This window comes from Schistocerca piceifrons, chromosome 4 (genome assembly GCF_021461385.2).
Source record: "Schistocerca piceifrons isolate TAMUIC-IGC-003096 chromosome 4, iqSchPice1.1, whole genome shotgun sequence".
NCBI classification, from domain to species: domain Eukaryota; kingdom Metazoa; phylum Arthropoda; class Insecta; order Orthoptera; family Acrididae; genus Schistocerca; species Schistocerca piceifrons.
Genome location: NC_060141.1, coordinates 736288438 through 736313788, shown reverse-complemented (window position 1 = coordinate 736313788; position 25351 = coordinate 736288438).

Sequence of the window (25351 nt, the reverse complement as noted above, 5' to 3'; positions counted from 1 at the left end):
GTTACTGCTCGTGCTGTCGAAATGGTAACATGGATCGAGATGTGTCAGCCTTCTGTTAATGCAGGTACTGCACACTATTTTTGAGACAGACGAATACTTTTGTGTAGGGAGCACATTGTGCTCACGTGGAGGATTTATTGACAGCTTTTAGCGATGTACTGTGATTATATACATAGAGATATGGTTACATCTCTACGTATTTGTGAAGTGCTATACTCTTTGTTTTGGAACTATCGTTACGTCTCTGATTTATTTTACGGGTTTGCGAGTAGATGTAATTTTCGTTCTGTTTCTTAGTACTATGGTTACATCTCGGTTATTAATCTGTGGATTTTGCTATGTTTGCTTTGTTTACTGGTCCTTGGAAACAGTCACTATTGACCGGTCGAAGGTTGATCGAAGGACTACGTCAGTATCTTCGCTTTCACTTTCGTCGAAGTCAAAGTTATTCTGTGGAAGGCTGCTAGACGTGTTTCTGCATTCCACAGTCTCCCAGAAACAACAACTGGTCAAAGTACAAATATCTGCGCCTCTTTGTGGCACCTGGTCCTGACGTTCGATTTTTTGAGCATCACATTCCCTTTTAAGTTCTTAATTTTTTTATTTTATTTTTTGTAATTCCTGATCTATAAATAATAATTATTTGCTACCTTATTGTTATTGCGTATTTCAACTAACTTATTGTGTGTTATATTTTGACTACTTGTCTACTGTATTTGTTTCATGTGATAACGGCTACGTAACGAATATTCATTGCGAGAAACAACAGTGAGGGAAAATGTCAGGGATTCATGTGACGTACTTTGGGAATGCTTACTGCCGGACTATATGCCTCGTATGAACCAAGATTCTTGGCTAATGATTTCTAACAAAATTTATGAAAACGCATATTTACCAAATCGTCTCGGAGCATTGGATTGGAAGCATGTGACAATAGAGACCTAATTCAAGTGGCTGTGATTTTTTTTAGTTACAGATATTTTTTTCATTGCACTTTTAACAACAGCATATTGCGATTATAATTTCATTTCTGTAGAGGTAGCAGCTTTTGACTCTTAAAAAGACTCAAATATTTTCAAAAATCTGCTTTTTTAAATTACTATAAAGATATGGATTACAGGTTTCTGGACCTACACATCTTCCCAGTGTTGAAAATGGTAGAGCAATGCTATCCATACTTGTAGAGGATGAGGCCTTTGGCCTCCCAGAGATCTTATCCTAACAAAAATCTGTCAGTAAAACAACAAATCCTTAAGTTCAGACTAACAAGAGCACGGAGAGTCTTAGAAAACTCATTTGGTGTTTCAGCAAACGAATGGCACCTCCTCCATAAATGTCGAATTTTTGACAGTGCTATAAAAGCATGTTGTACCCTTCATAATTATATGGCATTCATTCTGAGGTTACTTTGTATGAATGTCCATTGGAAGACACTGAAAATTTTGGGGCGAGGGTTGTGTGCCATGGTAATATAATAAAATTTGTATATATTGTTAGTAATGAGAATGCTCGTCGTGTAAATGTTCTAAGATACTATTAAAGAATTATTTACCTACTCAGGACTATTTATTTCACTATAACCCTCCTCATCTACTGCTCAATCTTCAGTATTGCTAGAAGCTTCGATTCCTACAAATCGTCATCTGCACCAAGGCGTGCTTCGCTCTGTGCGGTAGCTGAGTGGGTTGGACATCTAACCACACGCCTTCCCCTGATACCCCCGGTAGCGTACTAATGGCTCCTGATGTTAAATGCATGTACTTCGAAACTGCAAATCATGCAATTGAAAGAAGGACTTGTATAATGCAAAACGTAGCTGCTTCCAGTTTCAATAAAGCACGCTTGCCGGCCGAAGTGGCCGTGCGGTTAAAGGCGCTGCAGTCTGGAACCGCAAGACCGCTACGGTCGCAGGTTCGAATCCTGCCTCGGGCATGGATGTTTGTGATGTCCTTAGGTTAGTTAGGTTTAACTAGTTCTAAGTTCTAGGGGTCTAATGACCTCAGCAGTTGAGTCCCATAGTGCTCAGAGCCATTTAAAGCACGCTTACAAGTTGCGGTTTCTCTATAATACGAGTACAATTAAAAGAGGAAAAATTTTGGTGTTTTAGGAAAAGGTTTTGACTGGTGGGAAAGTAAGACGAGGAATGGTGAGGGGGGGGGGGGGGGGCAGGAGGAAGAGAGTGGATTTCTTCCTCATTACACTTTCCGTGAGTTTTACCTGCCTGCCTCCTGGGCTTCACACCGTGCGTGGGTTGCTAGGCGCACTAATACTTGCAACATGTGAGTTTTCAGTACCATGAAAGTGCTCCAAGCTACGAGATGTTGCTTGACTGTTGCTCTCACTGTACTGCGGCAGTAGCTCTTCTACGTGCTTCGCCCGTGGACAGTGTTGCAACCCGTCCGGCCACAGTGTTTGACGTAATGTCAGCAGTACTGCTCAGTGGCCTATTTCATAGCCACATCTCGTGGAGCAGGTCTCTACTGCCTGGCAGTAGCCGGAACAAAACTTTTAAAAAAATTACATTTCGCGCGCGGAGTTTCTCCAGCTTTCTGAGGGCGCAGAAGTACTGTTACGCTAACCTTACACGTTATTTTCACAATTCACAGTGATCTTAATTGCTGCCAGGAAGACGCAAACGCAAGGCGCTATCACAGGTCGGAGACTTACATGAGCCGTCCGGCAAACAGCAGAGCTGCGTCACCAACGTTAACGTCAAGGGATGGCGCTGCGGCTGGTGCCGGGACGAACTGTAAACGCTGAAGCTGTTCTCGACTTCATTCAGCGTGATGCGGTACAGAACAATTTGATACCTTCTCTGCAGCGCTTGTCATACTTATCTTCACAATGTCTGTTCCAGTTACCTCGATTTCTTCGAGCACTCACAAAGGCTCCCCTTCGAGTGATCGGTCCCAGCGTCTTCTTGCCAAAACCGGGAAGCGCCCCCATTTACAGCCTCGTTTCCACGAGGAGAAACTATAATTTCGATTAGTTCTTTTTCTATGATGGTTATGGAGCTTAGTAAAATTAAATCACGCGCTTTACCTCTGGCCTTCCCCTAAGAAACAGTGAGATATAGAAAAGGCTTCGCACTACTTGCGTCTCTACCCTGCCTTTCTTACACGGAAGGAATGGGGAAACGGCTGCATTACCACTCCACCCATAGGTCTGGCAGCTTCAATACGGCTGTCTACCTACCCTCCTGGAGAAAATACGCGGTGCAATCAACCGTGTTCGGCTCTCAGTGCTTTCTCGCATACTGTGTCCTCTCATGCGTTATTCGAGCTCATATTAGCTCATGAAACTACGTACAACGTAAATGATGGCAACCATGTAGTCTTTTTTTTATTTTGAATAAATGGAGATCAAACTAGCTCCTGGAAACAGTTATTGAATAATTATGCAAGAAAGAGGTGGAATGCAACGTGCATCCATTTAGGTGTCTTCCTACGTGTCACACACAAGAATTTCCCAAATACAGCGGTTGCGTGGATACAAAGATGATGTTGCATCATGTTGTGGACAACGTCGTTTATGCATCTTGCGCTGTTCCGACCCGCTCCTTATATTAAATACAGGCTTCCGACGACGAATTATTGAATGGATAAGGACTTTTATTATTTCTCTTGTAGTTGTAAATATGTGTTGTCTCACCACAGGAGTACAATCATAGTCTAACAAGGAACACCCACATCAATCTTCATGCAATTAATGCTCCTTCTGTCAAATCCAGTTCTTTAATAACAGATGCTTTTCGGTAACAAAAAATAAAACCACGAATATTTTGGTCCTAAAATGATGAATTCCGTTCGTGGGTAAAAAGTCTTCAATTTTGTGAACCAAACGAAGTCTGAATTAATCGATGTTGCAACGGTTCTTTACTCTCTAACTGTAAGTTCTTCTTTCATGTACATTTATAATGATATTTTATTCCGAAAACCCTCTCCGTAGTACCGAAACGTTTAAATAAATGTCTCCATTTTATATTACCTTCCAAATGTGGTTAATATAGGTGAAATATCTATGTACAGACCACATATGAGGCACCGTCAGAGATAACACGGTCACAGAGATTCGTGATAATGCATACTGAAACATTACTCAGGAATTCATTATAGATGTCTCTGCAGCATACCAACAACATTTACAATTCGGTAATATAAGTCCTTTAGCAGAGTATAATTACCGTTAATAAGTCAATTCAGATCATTCGGTGTACATTCGCGTGAATCTAATTCGTAAATTTTCGTACTATCTTTTGTTAGTCATCTCTTAGTAGCTAATCGTTATTATAATGGCTAAACGAGCTTCAATAATTCACAAAACTTCGTTTATAGTTGTGTATGCAGTTGAACACAGACGAACGGATTAATCATTCAAGTCATTCCAGTATTAACAGTCAGAGATACTACTATCACTTCTGATCACACACGAAGCGTAATAGCATTTACTGTCATCATTCCTTAATTAAAACTTCCGTAGAGTTCATCGGGGCTCTGAGGAATTTCCTCAAAGTGGCTTAACAGATTTACCTTGGAACAGAAACCCTCAAAATTATATATCTTCGTATTATATGTGTATGTCATCCGAGGTATTTCAGTAGTTCTTCAGAAGAGTTCTTACTTATTACTAATCACCGATAGAGTCTTATGTGGTGGAACATAACTTAATTTTCACTGTTTGAAATCAGATGCACTAGTGAGTACATACAAATTCAGCATCTCATTTTTATTAGCAAGACATTATATATATATATATATATATATATATATATATATATATATATATATATATTCGAGGTCTCTACAATACTTTCCAGGCTGACTGCCGTCCGCTGGGCATCGGTTGTTGGACTTCAACACCGTTTTTAACATAACAGTTCATTTAAAATTTATAACCCACAATTATGACACACTTTTATACTTACCTGGCGTCGCTCACCGGAACACATTAATGTTTGTTATTGGAATGCATTACAATATACGCAGATCCTTTAGTTGAAAAACACCCTGTGTCTTACGGTGGTCTTCAACAATCGAAACTGGAATCAATAACAAATTTTTCATTGAAGATTATCGTGGTACAGCAGCACATTCGAAATGAACTGGTATTCGATGTTATCTTACACAGCTTTCTCACGAAATGTTTTCTTGCCACTGGCAGACGTCATTTCATATCTTCCATAGTTTGGGCACCGTCAGTTAGTTTGCAGCCCAAATAGTGAAACTCATCCACTGCTTTTATCGTGTCTGTTCTGATTCCCTCAGCATCACCTGACTCAATTTCTCTACATTCGCGCCAGCTCTGTTTCTTAAAATGAATAGGAAAACGTATGTAATTTGATAGTTATATATTGTACTATGTGCTACCCGCGGCTTCGCTCGCATACCAGTAGCTTTGTTAAGATGAATGATGGTAAGTATGTAAGTCATTAATTTATAAATGTCTGCGTATGCAGTGGTGTAGAGACGTAAGTATAAAAATTTATGAAGTGGCGGTATGTAGGTGCACAATGCATGTGTTTCGGTTATTGTCCTCTAGGTCTAATTTGAAATCTTGGATTACATTTTCTAATTACATTTAAAAATTTGCCTCGATTCACTACAGTCGTACAGTTTTTAGGGTTTCCTCTGGTACACCTAATACTGGATGTGAGATTTTTCCACCAGAGCAACAAATGCTTCCAAACTGGACCACCATGCTATTACTCCTTTCTTGGCTGCAGGAGGACAATCACCGGTGTACATCCATCAGAGAATGTAGAACGTGTTTGTGTCAGCATGTATGCCCAGAACCACTGTTGTGTAATGGTGTGCCAAGTTCCGTGCTGGTCGCCATTTGACACAAGACAAGAGAACCAGGACAAGTGGGAGGCACTAGAACACCCGTCCTATCGCCACAGTCTCTCCCCATGCTGTTATCTCGCCATCGGTCCCTTAAAAAAGCCACTGTAGGGTCGACGATTTCTGTCGGACAAGGATGTGCAGCAGACAGTTACCAATTTATTCACGCATCAGTTTCATTTGGTTCAAATGGCTCTGAGCACTATGATGACCTCAGAAGTTACTATTCACCTCGAACTAAGAACTACTTAAACCTAACTAACACGAGGACATCACACATATCCATGCCCGAGGCAGGATTCGAACCTGCGACCGCAGCGGTCACGCGGTTCTTGACTGCAGCGCCTAGATCTGCTCAGCCACCCCGGCCGGCTTCACGCATCAGGACGCGGTGTTCTACCAAACGGGTACCGTCAACCGATTCTAGCGTGTAGGCCTCCTAACGGAAACTCTTTGCTCCCCCTTATACACTGAAGCGCCAAAGAATCTGGTACGGCCATGCGTATTCAATGCATATTCAAATACAGAGATTTATACACAGGCAGAATACGCCTATGTAAGACAGCAAGTGTCTTGCACAGTTGTTAGATCTGTTACTGCTGCTACAATGACGGATTATTAAGATGTAAATGAGTTTGAACGTTGTGTTACAGTCGGCGCACGAGAGATAGGACACAGCATCTCCGAGATAGTGATTAAGTGCGAATTTTCCTATACGACAATTTCATGTGTGTACCGTATCAGAAATCCGGTAAACCATCAAATCTCCGACATCGCTGCGGCCGGAAAAAGATCCTGCAAGAACAGGATCAGCGATCAACAACGACTGAAGGGAATCGTTCACGTGACAGAAGTGTAACGCGTCCGCAAGTCGCTGCAGATATCAATGCTGGGGCGTCAACAAGTATAAGCGTGCGAACCATTCAACAAAACATTATCGATATTAGCTTTCGGAGTCGAAGTACCACTCGTGTACCTCTCATGAATGCACTACGCAAAGCTTCACGCCTTGCCTGGGACCGTCTACTCCGACATTGGACTGACACCGACCAGAAACATATTGCCTGGTACGACGATTCTCGTCAAATTGTATCGAGCGGATGGACGTTTATGGGTATGGAGACAACCACATCAATCCATGGACCCAACATATCAGAAAGGGGCTGATAAAGCTAGTGGATGCTCTGTAATGGTGTGGGGCCTGTGCAGTTGCAGTTATATGGGACCGCTGATAAGTGATACGTCTAGATAAGACTGACAGGTGATACGTACTTAAGCATCCTGTCTGATCACCTGCATCCACTCATGTTCGTAGTTCATTTCTACGGACTTTGGAAACTCCAGCAGGACAATGCGACACCCCACAGGTCCAGAATTGCTACAGAGTGCCTCTTCTGAGTTTAAACAATTCTGATGGCCGCCAGACTCCCCCAGACATGAACATTATTGAGCATATCTGGGATGCCTTTCAACTTGCTGTTTCCACCCCCTCGTACTCTTACGGATGTATGGACAGCCTTGCAGGATTCATGACGTCAGTTCCCTCCAGTACTACTTCAGACATTAGTCGAGTTCATGCCACGTCGTGTTGCGGCACTTCCGCGTCCTCGCGGTGTCCCTACACGGCATTAGGCAGGTGTACCATTTTCTTTGGCTCTTCGGTGTATAATGACAGAAAACGTTTTATCGTAAGTGACCTAAATGAACAGGAAATATTCCAATTCGAAAGGTAATGTGCCATAATGGGGAAAAGCATAACGATAACGCTGCAAGATATCTAATCCATTTTGCATCCAAAACAATTTAAGAATAGCTAATACGTTAGAAGAAAGAGAGGTTCATAAGTTCACTTTGAGCGCTCGTAGTAGTAGATCAGTAGCAGCTTATGTCATTGCCAATAGCAGGATCCGTACACTGATACAAGGTGTTAGAATGTTTCGTGGCAGTGATATAAACTTTGAACACTTCGTATTGGTGTCACAAATTACTTTACTAGCCAGACCCAGAAAAACAAGGCCGATTGGTAAAGCTAACACGCAAAATTAAAAAGTGTGTCTACTACAGGATCAAGGAATTGGGGGTCTATATGTAATAAGTTAAGCGCTTGTCTACAGTGTTACATTACTAGTGAGAAAACTGTAATAGAATGGGAAAACGGTAACAGTTATATTCACTATGTTTTACTTGAAGCACTTGAAAAAATGTGTTAACTAAGGAGATAAAGAGGTCTTACGATATGGAATAAAGAAATAGCAACTGCCACAGAGGAGAAGAAGAAAGCAAGTACTGTATATTCACATACATAAACGGATAGCGATAAAAATTAATATACTACAAAGAGAAGCACAAAAAAATTGTTGTAAGGAAAGTTAAATATCAATCATGGAATAGAGTTGTTAGTAATATCGAAGACGCCCAACATGGGAGGCAAACAGTAGGTTATAAAGTAATGAGACCTCTTCATAATAAGGATAGATCCAATACAAATCTAGTATCAGAAAAAGATTGGGAAATAGTTTGCAAGGACTTATGGTATACTGAAAAACAGGAAGTATCAGTAAAGAATGTCAGTGATGAACATTACTAGGACCACTTTAAACAAATGAAGAATACCTCTGAATCACGGGGTCCCGGGTTTGATTTGCGGCCGGGTTGGGGATTTTCTCTGCCCAGTGACTGGGTGTTTGTGCTGTCCTCATCATTTCATCATTACTCGTGAATGTGGCTAGATTGTACTGTGTACAGATTGGGAATTTGTATGAACGCTGATGACGGCGCTGTTGAGCGATCGCAAACGAAACAAGCCTAACATCACAAATGAAGAACTCTATGAAGCTTTGTGAAGAATAGAAAGTAGAAAGGTGATTGGGAATGATGGAGTAAAAGACTTCGCTTATAATCTATGGTGGTACCATGCTAGAACGATGAAAGCTTCACCTGTTAATGTGTGCTGCAAGAATGGACATATTCTAAATGCATGGAGAAATGCAATTCATCGTCTCTCTTTGTAAAAAAGGAAAAAAGATATACAGTGATAATTATACAGATAAAAGTTTGACAGCGACAGCCTATATATGATAGCGCTGTATGAAAGAGACTGCAGGCGATATATGGAACTCCTCTTTTAGAGGAACAGAATTGATTAAAGAAGGGAATATCATGCGCAGATAGCGGATTAATTACAACGTAGCTAACAGAGGAAAGGTACCTTTACTGATGGCGTGATTAGAGTAAATACGCGTGGTTAACCTTAAACACATCATAGAGATTTTGAAACACAAGTACACAGACAGTAAGCTAAAGATTAAAACAGGTGCTAGAATGTCAGATATGATAACTGCGAATCAGGATGTCATGAAGGGTTCAAACGGCTCTGAGCACTATGGGACTTAACATCTGAGGTCATCAGTCCCCTAGAACTTAGAACTACTTAAACCTAACTAACCTACGGACATCACACACATCCATGCCCGAGACAGGATTCGAACCTGCGACCGTAGCGGTCACGCGGTTCCAAACTGTAGCGCCTAGAACCGCTCGGCCACTCCGACCGGCTGTCATGAAGGGTTGACCGACATTATTTACATGTAAACTGGTGACATCTTAAGACGATGGAAACAAGAAATAGGGGAGCTCGGGGCGGAACGGTATACTTAATGTTTAAAAATTTGTGTAAAATAAGGGAACACAAGGAAACACTTCTTAAAGTTATAAAAAAACACCTTGTAGTGTAACCTAATGTACCGTATTTTAAAATCACTTAAAACAATGCATTTTGCATTTTTTACAATTTTTCAAAGAAACTCTTGTATATTTCCCGTTCCGCCCCACCCACGGGGCAGAATGGGATAAGGTTATTTTTTGTTAAATTATTGCATAAACGTTGAATCTGAATTACGAATACCGTATTAAACTATGACAAAATGTTGTATAAAAGGCAGTTCAGACCAAGGAGTGCAAAATTTAAACAATTAAAAAGTATTACTTCAACATAAGAAAATAATTTAATGTCATTCTGAAAACCACTAACTACTAGTCCTTTCTTCAATAGTCACAAATCAGTATTTCCTCTTCATCTTCACTGTCTATGCCAGCACATGAGCTGTGTGCCCACTCGAAACACCTCTGGCATGCGACCCAGACCTCACTAGAAACGGAGCAGAAGTCCCCACAGTAGAGACACTCAGCATCCTCTCTCTCTGATTCTCTCTTCTCCATCTTCTTCTTCCTTTTATTTTTCTTAAGGTCTTTGATGTCCTCTGTTTTTTTGAGTGTACAGTTTGATATTTTTGCCTTAAGTTTCATTGCACCTTGTGTCTCTGTCCTAACATTGTTCATATTTGTCCACCCTCCTCCTTTCTGTAGGCCTACTTTACATGCGACAGCATTCTGCAGTTCCTTCTTATAAGGAGAATATGTTAATACGACGGTTTCTCCTTTTCGTCTTGTAGTCTGCCGAGTATTTTGACAGATTAGTTGGATGAGAATGACAGCCTCGGGCGATATCTGGAGAGCTGAGTTGTTCGGCAAACATAGCTGGTTGGGAGAGTCTGGCATCCATGAACATCCAGGCTGGGGGTCAATGATTGAATCTTGTTCAGTCTTAGTCGTAGGCCTATTAGTGGCAGGTTCAGTAGACACTGGAGAGCCTGTAATCAGTGTGTTAGATTGTCGGTATTCCGCAGTTTTCGAACTGAATATCTATTGGCGCTGATGGGAGGTAGTGCGTCTGAAAACACATTCAGGTCAGTTGGCCATATTCCATTTCTCTTAAAGCCATTTATAGCCGTCGGCATCGTTGCGGCACGTAAAAACACGGCCCCAAATAACGATGATATTTGGAAAACAGTAACAACTTTTCCTGGATGGCTCCGTAGCCATTTTTTTTTATCTCTTCAGTGTAATAACAAGTCAGGGGCTTGAAAAACGTTACGTCCAGGGGTTGAAATTTATGTGAAATGTGTGGTGGTAAACAAAGTAGGACTACACCATTGTCTCTAGCCATATCAAGCAGCTCCAGGTTTTTAGTGTGAGTTGAATGTCCATCAACAATTAGAAGCACGGGTGATTCTTTTGTGGCCTTAGAAAATCGCACCAACTTCCTAAACCATACTAGAAATAATTCGATAGTGATCCACCCCGAGGGGTAAACTTCAGACCAACCTCCTGGAGGCAATCCAAGCTCAAATTCTTGTTTCTTCTTCTTCCTTGAAAAGATAAGCATAGGCGGCTTGCATAACCCAGATTCAAACATACATATGACTGTTGTAACGGTTTCTCCACTTTCTGAAGATGTTACCACTCCTACTTGCCTTTTTCCCTCAAGTGCTATTATTTTCGACTGACTTTTAGGATTAACTATCAAGCCACTTTCATCACAGTTGAATATTTTCTCAGCAGTCAGCTTGTACTTATCAATAACATTATTGAGAAGAGATTTAAACTATGAAACTGCTATTTTGTTGAATCCCATTGCTCGAGCACCAGAAGTATTTTCTGGCGTGCGAATAGACAGTGTAGGATGCCTTGTAATAAATCCTTTAACCCATTATTTTCCAGCTAGACAAGTTTGTTTGTCAAATCTGTGTGGTAAGCCATCTATTTAGGCTAGCTGAAAGGCTAGTGATCCGAGATCTTTCATTGTTAGACCAAAAAGTCTGCTTTCCATTGACCTAATACATGTTACTACCTCATGTTCTTGTTCTTCACTGAACGCCTTTTTAAACTTCCCACCTGATTGGTCAATTATGTAGTCAGGATTATTCGTAGCTTTATGCACATGTCTTTCCAATGTTGATTTCGGTACGTTGAACTGTTTAGATGCTTTTAGAAATCCCATTTGGGAAGATGAAACGGCTGAAACTGCCATTTCAATCGCTTTTACGTCCTGGGACACTGTCCCATTCTGCCCCGTCCCGTTCCGCCCCAAGAGCACTTTTGAGGTTAACAACTTTTGTGGAGTGGAATAACTGACGTATTTAAACGCATTAAATATCTAAAGTATAACAAATGTCATGCACTTTACGAGAATGTGTCATTTTAGGGTATATAATTAACAATTAACAGCTTACCTGGCGTTGAAATTCACCAAACGTTAGAACAACGCAAGCGGTAACGTGACGGACAACAATTCATTTAGGTTCTGCCCCGAGTCCCCCTACATCCTGATTTACAGATATCATAGTATGAAGCCAAAAACACCTGCCTTTTTCCATCAGATCACTTATTATATTTGATGATGAAGTGCATTAGAATATACCATACATAAGGTGGACCTGTTAGGCAAAGAATACAATATGGGGTATCGGTTAATAAAACGAAGGTAATGTAATATAAAGGAGTTGAACCAGTCTGACGTAAATATGTTATCAATGACAGAAGAACTGAACTTGTTAACAGTTTTAATTATTCGCGAGCATAAAAGATATATCATAAATAAGATTTATTAGCATCCGGACGTATGTTTCACTATTATTACATCGTCAAAGAACGGAGTTAGGAAGAAGACAAAAATAAAGTTTTATAAAACAATTGTTGTGACGACTCTGCTAAACGAGAGTGAAAGCTGTGTTCTCAGGAAGAAGTATAAGAGCAAAATGCAGGCAGCTGAAAAAGGGATTTCTAACAACTGTGAAAGGTTTCACACACCAAAGTTTAAATGAGTTGTTAAAATTCATTGTAGTTAACCTAACCAAATATCATAATAAAATAATTTGCTTTACAGACCTAACACGAATAGGAGAAACGTGTTTGATTAGAAACCAAATAAAAATTCTGCAGATAAAAGATGTAACTTTTTTATCTAAATTATGAACATAAGTATTACTTGTCACAACGCGACTTTCACGTTTGGCTATATACGCGATTATTTGCAGTCTCTTTTCATATTAAACTGAGAAATGAGGATGAAAACAATATTCTGAATTTAACAAAAAATGTTATAATTAAGTGATGTTTTGGATTCTAATTTTTGCATGGAGTGTTCTTCTAGAATCATTACTTTAGTTAGTTTACGGGAAGTTAGTCTTCAGAAGATAATTTTAGTTTGGGGTTGTTATACTCGTAAGTAGGTCAGATTTATAATTTCTCTGACAAAGAACTGATTGTTTGGCTTCATAGGATTCTCTTGCTCTTCCGGGGAGAAATTACCCGTAATCGACGTGCGAACGCAGAAGGTAGTGGAAACCACTGTATTAAATATGGATGCACATTTGCATACAATATATATTTCCATATATACAGTATGTATCCACGGTAAGTATGTGAGCTGTAACTGAAAACAATGTCTTCATGAACTCTCCATTGTCAAAGTATTCCGAAGTAGTCCCCCATTCGTATCTCCGAGAGGGACTGTCAAGGGGAAGGTGAGCACGAGAAAAAGGTGGAATAACCAACTGAGGGATAACATTCTACGAGTCGAAACTTCGAATGTCGGAAGTTTTAAAGTAGAAGGAAAGCTAAACGCTCTAAAAAGAGAAATAGAAGCCCCAATTTAAACGCCGTGTGGTCAGTGAGGCGAAATGGAAGGAGATAAGGATTTCTTGTTAGATGAATATGGGGTTATGTCACCATCTGCAGAAAATGGTGTAACGGGGTAAATTCATTATGAATAGGAAACAAGGGCAGAGAGCGACTTACAGTGAACGGTTCCGTGGTAGGGTTGTTCTCATGAGAGTCGACAGAAAATCAACGCCAACAACGATAGTTCAGGTACACATGCAGATGCCACAAGCTGAAGAGATAAAGAGTATGAACATACGCAGAATGTAAAAGGAGACCTGTATTCACAGGGAATTGGAAAGCGGTTATAGGGGAAGAAGAGATCGTTACGAGAGAATATGAGCTTAGCCGAAGGAATGAGAGAGGATAAAGACTAATTCAGTTCTGGAATAAATTTCAGATGGTAATAGCGAATTCACTGTTCAAGAATCAGAAGACAACGAGGTAAACTTGGAAAAGAGAAGGACACACAAGATGATGACAGCTGGATTCCATCGTGGTCAGAGAAATTTCGAAATCGGATAATGGATTCTCAGGAGAGCCCGGGAGCTGATATAGACAGACATTTGCCGAGCGGGTCTAGGCGCTACAGTCTGGAACCGCGCGACTGCTAGCAGTTCAGTTGAAAGGAATGGATGTCTATAAAAAGGGCAACCGTAGTTGTTGGACTGACAAACATAGGTACAAGGAAGGTAACTACGAAGAAACCTTGGGTAACTGTGTAAAAAAGGCATGAGATGCCTCTTGATACCGTCTCGAACCCCTTTTGCCCGGCGTAGTGCACCAACTCGACGAAGTTCAAAAAATGGTTCAAATGGCTCTGAGCACTATGGGAGTTAATATCTGAGGTCATCAGTCCCCTAGACTTAGAGCTACTTAAACCTGACTAACCTAAGGACATCACACACATACGTGATCGAGGCAGGATTCGAACCTGTAACCGTGGCAGCAGCGCGGTTCCGAACTGAAGCGCCTAGAACCGCTCAGTCACAGCGGCCGGCAACTCGACGAGGCATAGACTCAGCAAACCGAAATAATGAGCAAAGTTGTCTCTGTAGTCGTCCATTATTTCGAAAGTGTTCCCAGCGTCTAGGTTCGAACCGATAAGGTCACGAGTTAGCAACGGCACTCGTGTCGGTCGGCTGCTGCAACAACCCATTACAGCCAAATTGTGCCTCGTCGTTCTATCGGAAACGTTCATCGTACGACCCATTTTGATATCTAAGATTATTTCCGTGCTGTTGTTTGCCTGTTAGCACCAGCAACTCCACGCAAACGCCGTTGCTCTTACCCTTTAAGTGGACGTCGTCTGCCACTGCGTTGTCCGCGGTGGAAGATAACGCCTCAAATTTGGTGTTCTCTGCACACCCTTCACACGTTTTAACTCGGATTATTGAATTTCCTATCGATTTCCAAAATGGAATGTCCCATGCGGGGGGACTGGGTGGGGGTGGGTGGGCGGTGGGGGGGGGCGGGGGGAGGTGGTCGGGAGGGCGGGGGGGCCGGGGGGGGGCGGGGGGGGGCGGGGGGGGGGGCGGGGCGGGGCGAGCGTAGTTGAACTACCTCGACGACGAGTATCTCACGACAGTACTACAGTGCTAATGGTGTTGATACAAAGCTGAGCAATGGCAACGATAAATATAGCAAACATCGCATTATATCTACAACAACTGTTTCCTAAGTTGACATTTCATCAGAAAGGAAACAAAAGAATTAAGCAGAACGAGAAGCAAATGACAGATGAAATATTAGCGCTTCTGCAGGATGAGTCAGTGGAATGCGTACGGTCGTATACGCTCGACTGTGCGAAACATGTACATGAGGAGTGCAACGATGGATGGCAATATGTGCTTAGCAAGTGAAAATGATATTTAATCAGGTTTTGAGCCATATAGTTCATAATCCTTGTCCGACAGGAAGCCACAAATCCCATCTTCAGTTAAACTTAGTAAAGGACCATCGTTGTCCAAGTAGCGGGTACTAAACATTATAAGAGTAATGTAACACAGTAAAAAGACAATTATGAGCAGATTTAGAATAAGTCCACAGTAGTATGAGCATGTGCTGCTTAAAAAAATTACGGATTTTCAAGGTTGGACAAGGTGCCCCTAGAAAAAGTAGTGTTTGTGCGATTCACTGATGATCTGTACAATTTATATAGGGTGGGCATGATAGTGACCTATTACGTTATGGACATCAAAGTGCGCGCGATATAGATTACAATGATTTCTAGCGAATAAATGGACGGTTTCATAATTTCAGTACTACAGAACTGGAGTGACCTACTACTTTATGGACATCAAAGGGCGCGCGACATAGATTACAGTGATTTCTAGCGAAGCAATGGACGGTTTCATAACTTCAGTACTACAGAACTGGAAGACCTAAGGTAACGAAATTTCAAAACAAAGTTTCAACTTGAGTATGCAGAGCAAACTGCGGAATCGGCTGCAATATTTGTATACGTGAAAACAAAATTATCACATTTTTCAGTAAGGAACTTGTTTGAAACTCCAGATAATCGGGATTTAAACAGAAAATTCATATGAAAGGATCCCTGGAAATCAGAGTTGCATCAAGACCAACTAACATCAATGCCTTGACGGACTCGTATACAGTTATGTCGACTGTTACTCTGGATGGTAAACTGGCTGAAAAATATTTATCGTGCTGCGAGAAGTTGGAGGTGCTCTGGTCCGTACGGTTCTTTCACGTTTGCATGATCTAGCAAGGGCAGTAGGGAATATTCCTCACAGCAAACAAGAGTGGGAAAATGAACGAAAGAGAACTACAGCTATGGTATGAGCACATTTTTTTGGCTAATATCTGGTCAAAATAACTTGCTTTTCTTTGATTCCTGGTCTGAGTGTAGAACCATACTCTTTTAGAACAAACTATCCCTCCTGACACATGTGTGTGAAACGGCAGTTCATACCACCTAAAGCAACCTAACAAATTCTGAATCTTAGATATTTGTTTTTTCCTTGCCTGTGAAACATATTACCGCACTATATGCAGCCACGCGTTAAAGGACAGGCAGTTCTACGATAAGCTCCACGACGGACTGTTTCGCATTCGGTTGCATGCCATGATATTTCATCAGTTCCCATCAAACTGTTACACCAATATGATTCAATATGCATTCTTCAAGAGTGGATACGTAGCTAAAGGTTCTGCATGGTTTGTAGCTCCCAAACAGTAGGCCTTCTATCTTGACTATGAAAAACTTTTGATCACTGTTCATGACACACACTAATGGTTTGCTTCGAACATTTTTTGAGTGTCTTCAATGTCTATTTTGTGAATCCATTCGATAGAAGGTGTAGGGTTGCCCTCGGAAGGTGAAAAGAAAAAAATCGTTATTTTATATTTTTTGAAAAATGTCGAAAAAGTGAATATTTTTGTGGACCACTTGGCAACAGAATCAGGGAATTATTACACTATTATAAAAACACACTTTGAGCATTAAATACCTAGTTAGATTATTTTGAACAAGAGCAGCAGATTGATTTATTTGAGTTCGTTCGCAAGATACATTATCATTTCTGTTCATTTTTATAGTCGCGATGTAGTCATAGCTGGAACAACACTAAGGGACCAGAAGATTTATAGACTTTAAAGGGAATCCAACACTACACAATTACAAAAAAGAGCTGATTCAGAAATAATAGGAAAACGATAATGTTCCTTCTGCCTCATGCTCGGCCCAACAGCGTGATCGTAATTTCTCGTGATGAACTAACACAAAATAATTAACATTCAAGTAAATCAGGAGATGGAAATCATCAAGGTTAATTTACTAAAATAAGCACACTTATATTTAACAAACTTTTTTTTAATGCTACGCACCTTTTCATGTTAAATTACAATAGATGACCTGTGTGGTTAAATACTTTATACATAACAGCCAAAATGTCTTCTTGATGCTGTCTGTTCGTAAGCAATTACAGGAAACTACATGTTTTCTGATTGGGAAAATAACAATTAGCATATTTATTCACTATTTTCACATACAATATAAAATACCGATGCGGAATGCAGTAAGTCCACGTCCGCCTTTCATGGAATATAAACAATAAAAGGTGAGGCACCCATTGACTCATTTGTCTTGAAACAACAGAATACTTTTTTTATATCATTAATAGATACATGTACATACAGATTTACAGGCACCGCGCAAGAACGGCAAAGATAAAGAATAATAGATCGTGTCGCTGCTATGCGATGGTTCCTTTCTTTAACTTTACAACTGTTCGATAACTTTAGGCCATCAGGCGTTTACTATTGAGCGTATATTAATGTTTGTGAGGCGAAAATTACTAATATTACAAAGATTCATCAGTGCACCTCCAAGACACTCGTATTCTGTCACCCTCCTGATGCACATGGTTATTCATTTGCAGTTCATATTTTTCTGCCATAACTGTTGAAAGGTCTCTGTTGGATTCCTTTCATGTTAATTTCTTAAATCTGTTGTCATTTACGGCGTAAATTCCTCTTCTAAATTTACTGTGGTGTTTCTGACTATCTTGGAGGAGACTGAGCAGTGAAACATGTTACTTTTACACATAAACAAGAACGATCTGTCACACTTCTACACTTTAAAACACAGTTTATCTGTAATTCATGTCACACAGTCTCATACGGAACCTACATCCGCTTTCTTATATATACTGTATATGATAAGATACTGTCATCCCCCTTCCCTTCTGTGTGAAAGAATGAATGAGCAAATGTATTTCTAGTTGCATGCTTGATGGTAGCAGGCAAGCCTGTCTGCTAGAGAACAGTAGGACCAACGTCGGAACAGGTAGCTACGCTTTCTAGAAGCAAAGAGGTTTCTATTCTTAGTATGGTCCTGTTCGTCCCTTGCCATGTTGGTATAGGGAGCTGCCTCTCTGGTCACTTCCGTTTGTATTTGTGAAGCACGCTCGGTAGGAGCCCAGCAGGTCAGCCCGTCCGCGGCGAGCGTCTGAAGTGGTTCTCCGGCTAAGCGCGTGTCTGCTAAGTCCGTAGGACAATGGATTTCTTAAGTTCAGCCTAACTGAACATTTAATCATCTTTATTTCAGGTTTAGCTCTCAAATATCTAATGTTATCTATGTGGTGTCACCGCCAGACACCACACTTGCTAGGTGGTAGTTTTAAATCGGCCGCGGTCCATTAGTACATGTCGGACCCGCGTGTCGCCACTGTGTGATCGCAGACCGGGCGCCACCACAAGGCAGGTCTCGAGATACGGACTAGCACTCGCCCCAGTTGTATGGACGACTTTGCTAGCGACTACATGGACGAAGCATTGCTCCTTAGCCGAGCAGATAGTTAGAATAGCCTTCAGCTAAGTCTATGGCTACGACCTAGCAAGGCGCCATTAGTAACATTGCGTGTATCTATGGAGTCTCACTTTTATCGTCAATAGCGATGTACCAAGGATGGATTAAAGTTTAAGTATTACAGAAGCTACGTACTTTTCTTTATAGCATTCATTACGTATCCTGTTACAGACCTATCGCTTGCCTGCTAAACGCGTGCCTTTCGGCTTCCTCTCATTGTGTCTAGGCTGTCTTGCCTAGACACAACAATCTTAAATTGCAACACAGTGTAATTCGAGTGTGAAGTTCAGAATATACTCCGGTAGTTGCTTTGCCACTACTTTGTGAGTAAAGTGGAACCACGTGTTGATCAGTAACTCTAACTAAGGTCATCAATCTTAAATGTGAATGTGCGTGAGATTATAACGTCTCGTCTTGACAACACTTTTCAATATTGCAACTTTTCTTTATGTTCAACCCACGTGGGGTGTACTTTGTGAGACCAGTACCACGTGCTTATACAATTGTTTGACCCGTCAGGTTAATAGTAAGACGATAGTAGCCAGTTCGAGGTTTTTCTTTTGTAAATTGCTTTTCGATCTAATTTATTTTAATTATCAAAATTATTGTGGAGTTACACTCTTTGTGTAAACCAAGTTGACCACGTGAAGCATGTGGTGTAATCATCCAAGTAGCCCTCAGCTATTCTTTTCGGGAAGATTTCACAGAGAGTTAGTATGAATTTAGTATCCCAGTGTGTGGTAATTACATGACGGACAGGATTGCGCTACGAACGTAACTTCTTTGGGTGAAAATTGAATCGGTTGGTTGTGGTTAATTTCCTCATGCATAAGTTTCAACGTTCTTCGTGTGTTGTTGTATGAATGCAGTGTTGTATGCAGTCTCCCAATCTTGGCTCCATATTTGATGTGTTTCGTAAGATTACAATCTCACATTTTCACAATCCTAAATAAGGTTCCAGTTTAGTTATGAATCAAGTTTAATATGCTAAAATTTCAATGATCAATGTTAAAATAAATTTCCAAATATAAACTGATTTATTTCAATTCTCTTTATATATATATATATATATATATATATATATATATATATATATATATATATATATATATATATATATATATATATATCACCGGTTGTCATATGACTATTAAAAGATTATAATTGATGTTAGTCTGGTTGGGAATTTGGTAAGCTAGTTTGGATACCTGGTGAAACAGTTGCGCAGTAATGCAAGATTAAGTTCCTCACATAGCTCACAGGTTTTAACCCACTTTTATGTTCTTGAATAGCAGCACCACTAGCAGAACAAATCAATGCAACAACATTACACATGGCGACCCTGTTCTGTAATTCCGCTAGACTCTGGAATCTCTGAAACGTTAGATTGCGAGCGTTGTATAATCTTAATTTTTTTTCCCTGCAGCGCTCAAACAACTTCTGCGTTGTTTCTGAGCAGACTTTCAAATGATTCACGGCGTTGTTGAGCGACGTTGTGTTGTTTGTCTTGTTGTTTTGTTTTCTATATTTGTGTGTTTTATATGTGTGTCTTTTTTTTTCTCGCTTGTAAATTGCACTGTTTCGATGAAAGATAAAAATTTGTTTTGCGTGTGAAAAAGTGCGTACTAGGTTGGGTACCTTTCGTGTAACTGTCGTAATTTTTGGGGGTATACATTTATTGTGATTAGTGTGTTGCGTACCGGGTATAAATTGAACGAATGCAGACACGTAACCAAGCTAAAAGTAGGCGGTCCAACAACTTAAGCAACATGGACCAAGGGCATAACTTGATTTCGAATATTAACGCGTCGGACGGTTCCGAAAATGCAATGGGGAATACTTCAGACGAAATGCAAAACAGGACGAATGGGCTCACAGCAGAGCCAGAAATTAATTTGCCTCCTACTAACCAAATTGTTTTGGCAAAACTCATGAAAGCCTTATTGCAACAAAATAAAGAAAACGCAGAGATATCAGAAAAATCGTTCCGAGAACAAAAAGAATCATCTGAAAAATCGATGCAAGAGCTAGGCGAACAAATGACGCAGAAATCTGAAAAATCGATCCGCGAGCTAGGCGAACAAATAGACGAAAAACTAATCCAGCACACAAATAAAGTCGGTAAGTCGATGCAGAGAGTGTCCGATGATATCTCACAAAGAATAAACAATCTGGCAAGTGAAATAAAAAGTGATATTATGAGAGAATTAGGCTGTACATTTGAACAAATTGATGAACGTCTGCAAGCCTTAGAACAGGGCAAGCGGAGTCGCGATGCGGAATCGAAAGAGAGCAAGGAACAGCTATTTAGGAATTTCCAAGCGCTGAGAGAAGAATGCCAAAGGGAACGCCAGCAGGTACTCTCGAGGGTCCAGGAGGCGGAAACGCGTTGTCCTGCATCCGTTAGCAACACAGTAGCGGACGACAGTCAAGCGATTCACGCACTCAAACAGCAAGTAGAACAATTGAAGCAGACTGGGGCAGAGGACAATAGACAAATACATGATAAGATTGCGGTATTAGCAGACATCGTAGGCACGATGAAGGTGACGGAGTGCGATAACAATACTACAGACGTAGCGGTCGCAGAGACCAAAGAAGTGCATTCGCTTCTTAGATTTCAGAAGGGACAGTTTGAAGTGAACAGGCAGCACAAAGCTGTAACAGGCAAATTACAAGAATGCGTGGCGCATCTGGAAAGCAGCATTGGGTATGATTCCGAACTCGCCAATAGCACTGAAAACAGCTGTACAAACAGTGGAGAGAGGGACTCCGGCCACGAGTGGGATTTTGACGACAGGGAAGAATGTATTTTGAGGGGCAGACATGAGAAAAATAGAAACATTCAAGGGCCTCGCCGGGAGGAAATGCGGGGATTTGATTTCAAACATTTCCTTACGGTGAGAAAGTTTGAGATATTTCGAAATTCGCAAAAAGGAATACATCCACGAGCATGGCTCGAGCAATTTGAATTCTGTCTTCCCCCCGACTGGGCAAGTTCACATAAGATAGAATATATGTGTGGCTATTTGGAAGGCGAACCGGCGATTCGCATGAGGTCGGCAGCGCGTCACTGCAGCTCCACTCGGGAGTTTCGACAATCCTTTCTGTCCGCCTATTGGTCGGAAGCGGCACAAGATAGGGTCAAGCATGGCATAATTATGTTGCCAAATTTGAACCAGTCTGGTTTCGGCAGCCCAGCACGCCCATTGGACCACATGCTGCTGGCAAATCAATTTTTATACGACCCATACGGGCCTGCGGAACTAATTAGGATATGCATCACCAAATTCCCGATGCACTTGCGCCACGTCATTCTTGCGGGACGATGCAAAGAGGACGTGGAAACGTTTAAGACACTTCTCCAAGAGTTGGAATACAATACAGGAGAATGCCCGCCTAATCAGGCACAAAGTTATTACGGGGCACAGCAGCGCGAGCGCAGACGTGGCCTTAGTACTAATCAACGGCGTGACTGGCCGTCGCGACGCGAATGGAACAATAATCGGGACCGGCCGCATAGAAACTGGGGTAACAGTCGCGAACACAGGTGGAACAACGGAAATGATCGAGGACGTGGACAGGTTCGTGAACGCAACAGTTACGGCAACCAGAATCGATACTACGGTGAACACGGGGGAATAGGACTGTAGGCGGAACACCTCATGATGTTGAAATTCGGCCGGCTAACCCTAGACATAATCCAGCAAACGGAAATGAACAAAACCGGCAATGACAAACGATCAGCGCAGAAGGCGCCCAATCGGAACAAATGAGCGACATGGCAAATGAGTGCATACGGTATATAGAGAGGGAAGATATTAGAGAGGATTTGTTGCAAGAAACTACGAGTGCTAAAATTTCGGGAATAAATCCAGTCGTGACAGTTGAAGAAAACGAAAAATGTTATAAGTGTGGCATTGACACTAGAAGCCCTTTCCCCATAGTGAGCGAGGCAGCATTTCAAAAATGCGAAGGGACTTGACCCGTTTTTCAAGTGCGAGGAATAAAGATGAAGGGCGCAATCTACGGTAAGAGTGTAGAAATCCGAAGGCAGACTCGGCTTCATTTTACCTGCTAGGGAAGAGAGTATGAGTACATCTTCTTTGTGCTCCCAATGCTGAACGTGGCAATGATTTTAGGAAATGACTTCATGAATGCCCACCATGCAGTAATTGACATGGGTGGAGGAGTAATGACAGATCAAGTTGGGGATCAGCCAATTAATTTAGTATTTGATGAATGCATATTACGTGCCGAGTCAGAAATTAGTTACCTAAAATTTCAAGCTCAAACCGAGTCGCAACCCAGACTGGAGCTACTCGTGAACTATGTAAGTGAGTCGTGCTCTACGTCTGGTGAGCAGGGGAAAGATGTTTTTGCTGACGCACTGAGAAAGAGCATCGCGGGTGTCAGAACCACGGACAGGGAAAAGGAGAAATTATATTGCCTACTTAGGAATCATGAACGGGTATTTTCTGAGACTCCGGGGGCGATTAAGGGTTTTACTTACCAATTCAGAGTACGTGACCATCAGAAGTTTTCTGTTAGACCATACCCTATTCCCGTGGCGTATAAAGCCCAGGTGGAGTAGGAAATAAACAAGATGTTAGAACAAGGAATAATTGAGCGGGCAGTAAGCTCGTACAACTCACCCTTGGGTGTCGTACCAAAACGCGACAACTCGGTTCGTTTGCTACTAGACTCGCGACAGATAAACACAATTATTATGTCGAAAACGGACACGCCTGAGAGCCTTGACGAACTCTTAAAACGTTTCCACGGGGTAAAGGAACTATCGTCTGTCGACCTCCGTTCGAGTTCCTGGCAAATCGTGCTACACCCATTTTGCAGATTATATACGGCGTTCCTGTGTTATGGAAATTGTTTCCAATTTCGGCGTCTCCCGTTCGGACCAAACGTCTCATCAGCTGCTTTCGTAAGGGGATTAAATAGCATTTTGCCTGATGATTTGAAACAGCGAGTGACAATTTACGTGGATGACATATTAATTGCGGAAAAGTCGTGGGAGGATCATAATGACGTTCTGAACAGACTACTGGATGTTTTTGAGAAGGCAGGTGTAGCAGTCAACTTAGATAAGTCACAGTTTGGACGAGAGAACATAAAATTCTTAGGTCATATTGTCTCAGCAAATGGAATACAGCCTGACCCGGAGAAAATTGCGGCGATAGTGGAGTGTGCAATGCCGACAAATAAAAAACAGTTGCGAGCATTCTTAGGCCTGTGTAATTTTTATAAGCGATTTATAAATTTTAGTGTACTTGGTACACCACGTCTATGTGGACTAACAGGGAAGAACGCTTTGTGGGTCTGGGATCAAGAGGCACAGGATGAATTTTATAAATTGAAAAAGGCATTGGTAGAGGCTCCCACCCTCGTACATCCCGACCTGACACAAGAATTCTGTATAATGGCGGACAGTTCCTTGTCAGGATTAGGTGCGGTACTGTTTCAAATGGAAGGAAATGATGATATTACAACTTGGGAAACAATCTCGTTTGGGAGCAGGGTGCTCTCTCGATGTGAAAAAAATTATTCCGTGACAGAACTCGAAGCACTCGCGATACTTTGGGCATTCTCAAAATTTAGGTATTTCTTATTTGGGAGGACCACCAGGGTGTACACTGACCATCGTGCACTCCAATTTCTTATGAGCACAAAAATCACGCATGGGAGAATAGGACGCTGGGCACTATACCTACAGGAATATAATTTCACTGTAGAATATATTCCGGGACAGAAAAATGTAATTGCTGACGCTTTATCGCTCATTCCTATAGGTTTGGTTCACACAGAAGAAGGGGAACTCGGTGAAAATAATTTTAGCATCCTATACTTACAGAATGTAGTGATCGAGAACTTTGTTACCATCTCTTTAGGGAGTATAGCGGACGAACAGGATAAGGACGCAGTATTGAAAGATAGAAAGAAGAAGTGGGAGGACAAGGAATACGCCAGTACTACTTAGTGCGCAATAGAATACTATTCAAGAAACGAGCCCCGGACGACTCCAAGTGGGTGTTGGTGATTCCGGAGGAACTCGTAAACAAAATTATATAGTACATACATTTGGGTTATCGTCACTTCGGAGCACAGAAATGTTGTGAAAAACTGAAGGAGACATGCTATTTTAATAACATGGTACGGCGTATTCGTTGTGTACTTACCAGAGTGTGCAGACCTTGTCAGCGAGCAAAGGCGGCCACAGTGACGTATGCTGCATCATTGCACCCGATAATACCAAGCAAACTTTGTGACCCCGCGGCGTGGATCTATTTGGGCCACTAATACGATCTAAAGCAGGTTTTGCATATGTTTTCGTAGTGGTGGAGCTAACCTGATTCCGTGAGGCGAGCCACAGGAAGGGCAGTGGCAACTGCACTTGCAAAGCAGTTTCTGCATGAAGTTGGGCGTGTGAAAAGGGTTATCTCGGATGATGGACCACAATTTAGATCGCAATACTGGCAGCGGATGCTTAGAAGCAGAAGAATTAAACCTATATATATATCTCTATTTCACCCCAGCTCGAACCCCAGTAAGCGCATTACGCGTGAATTAGGAAACTTATGTAGGTTATACTGCAGTCGTGATCAACGATCGTGGGACATACACCTAAAAGGATTTCAGAACATAATTAAAGAGTTGCCTAATACGT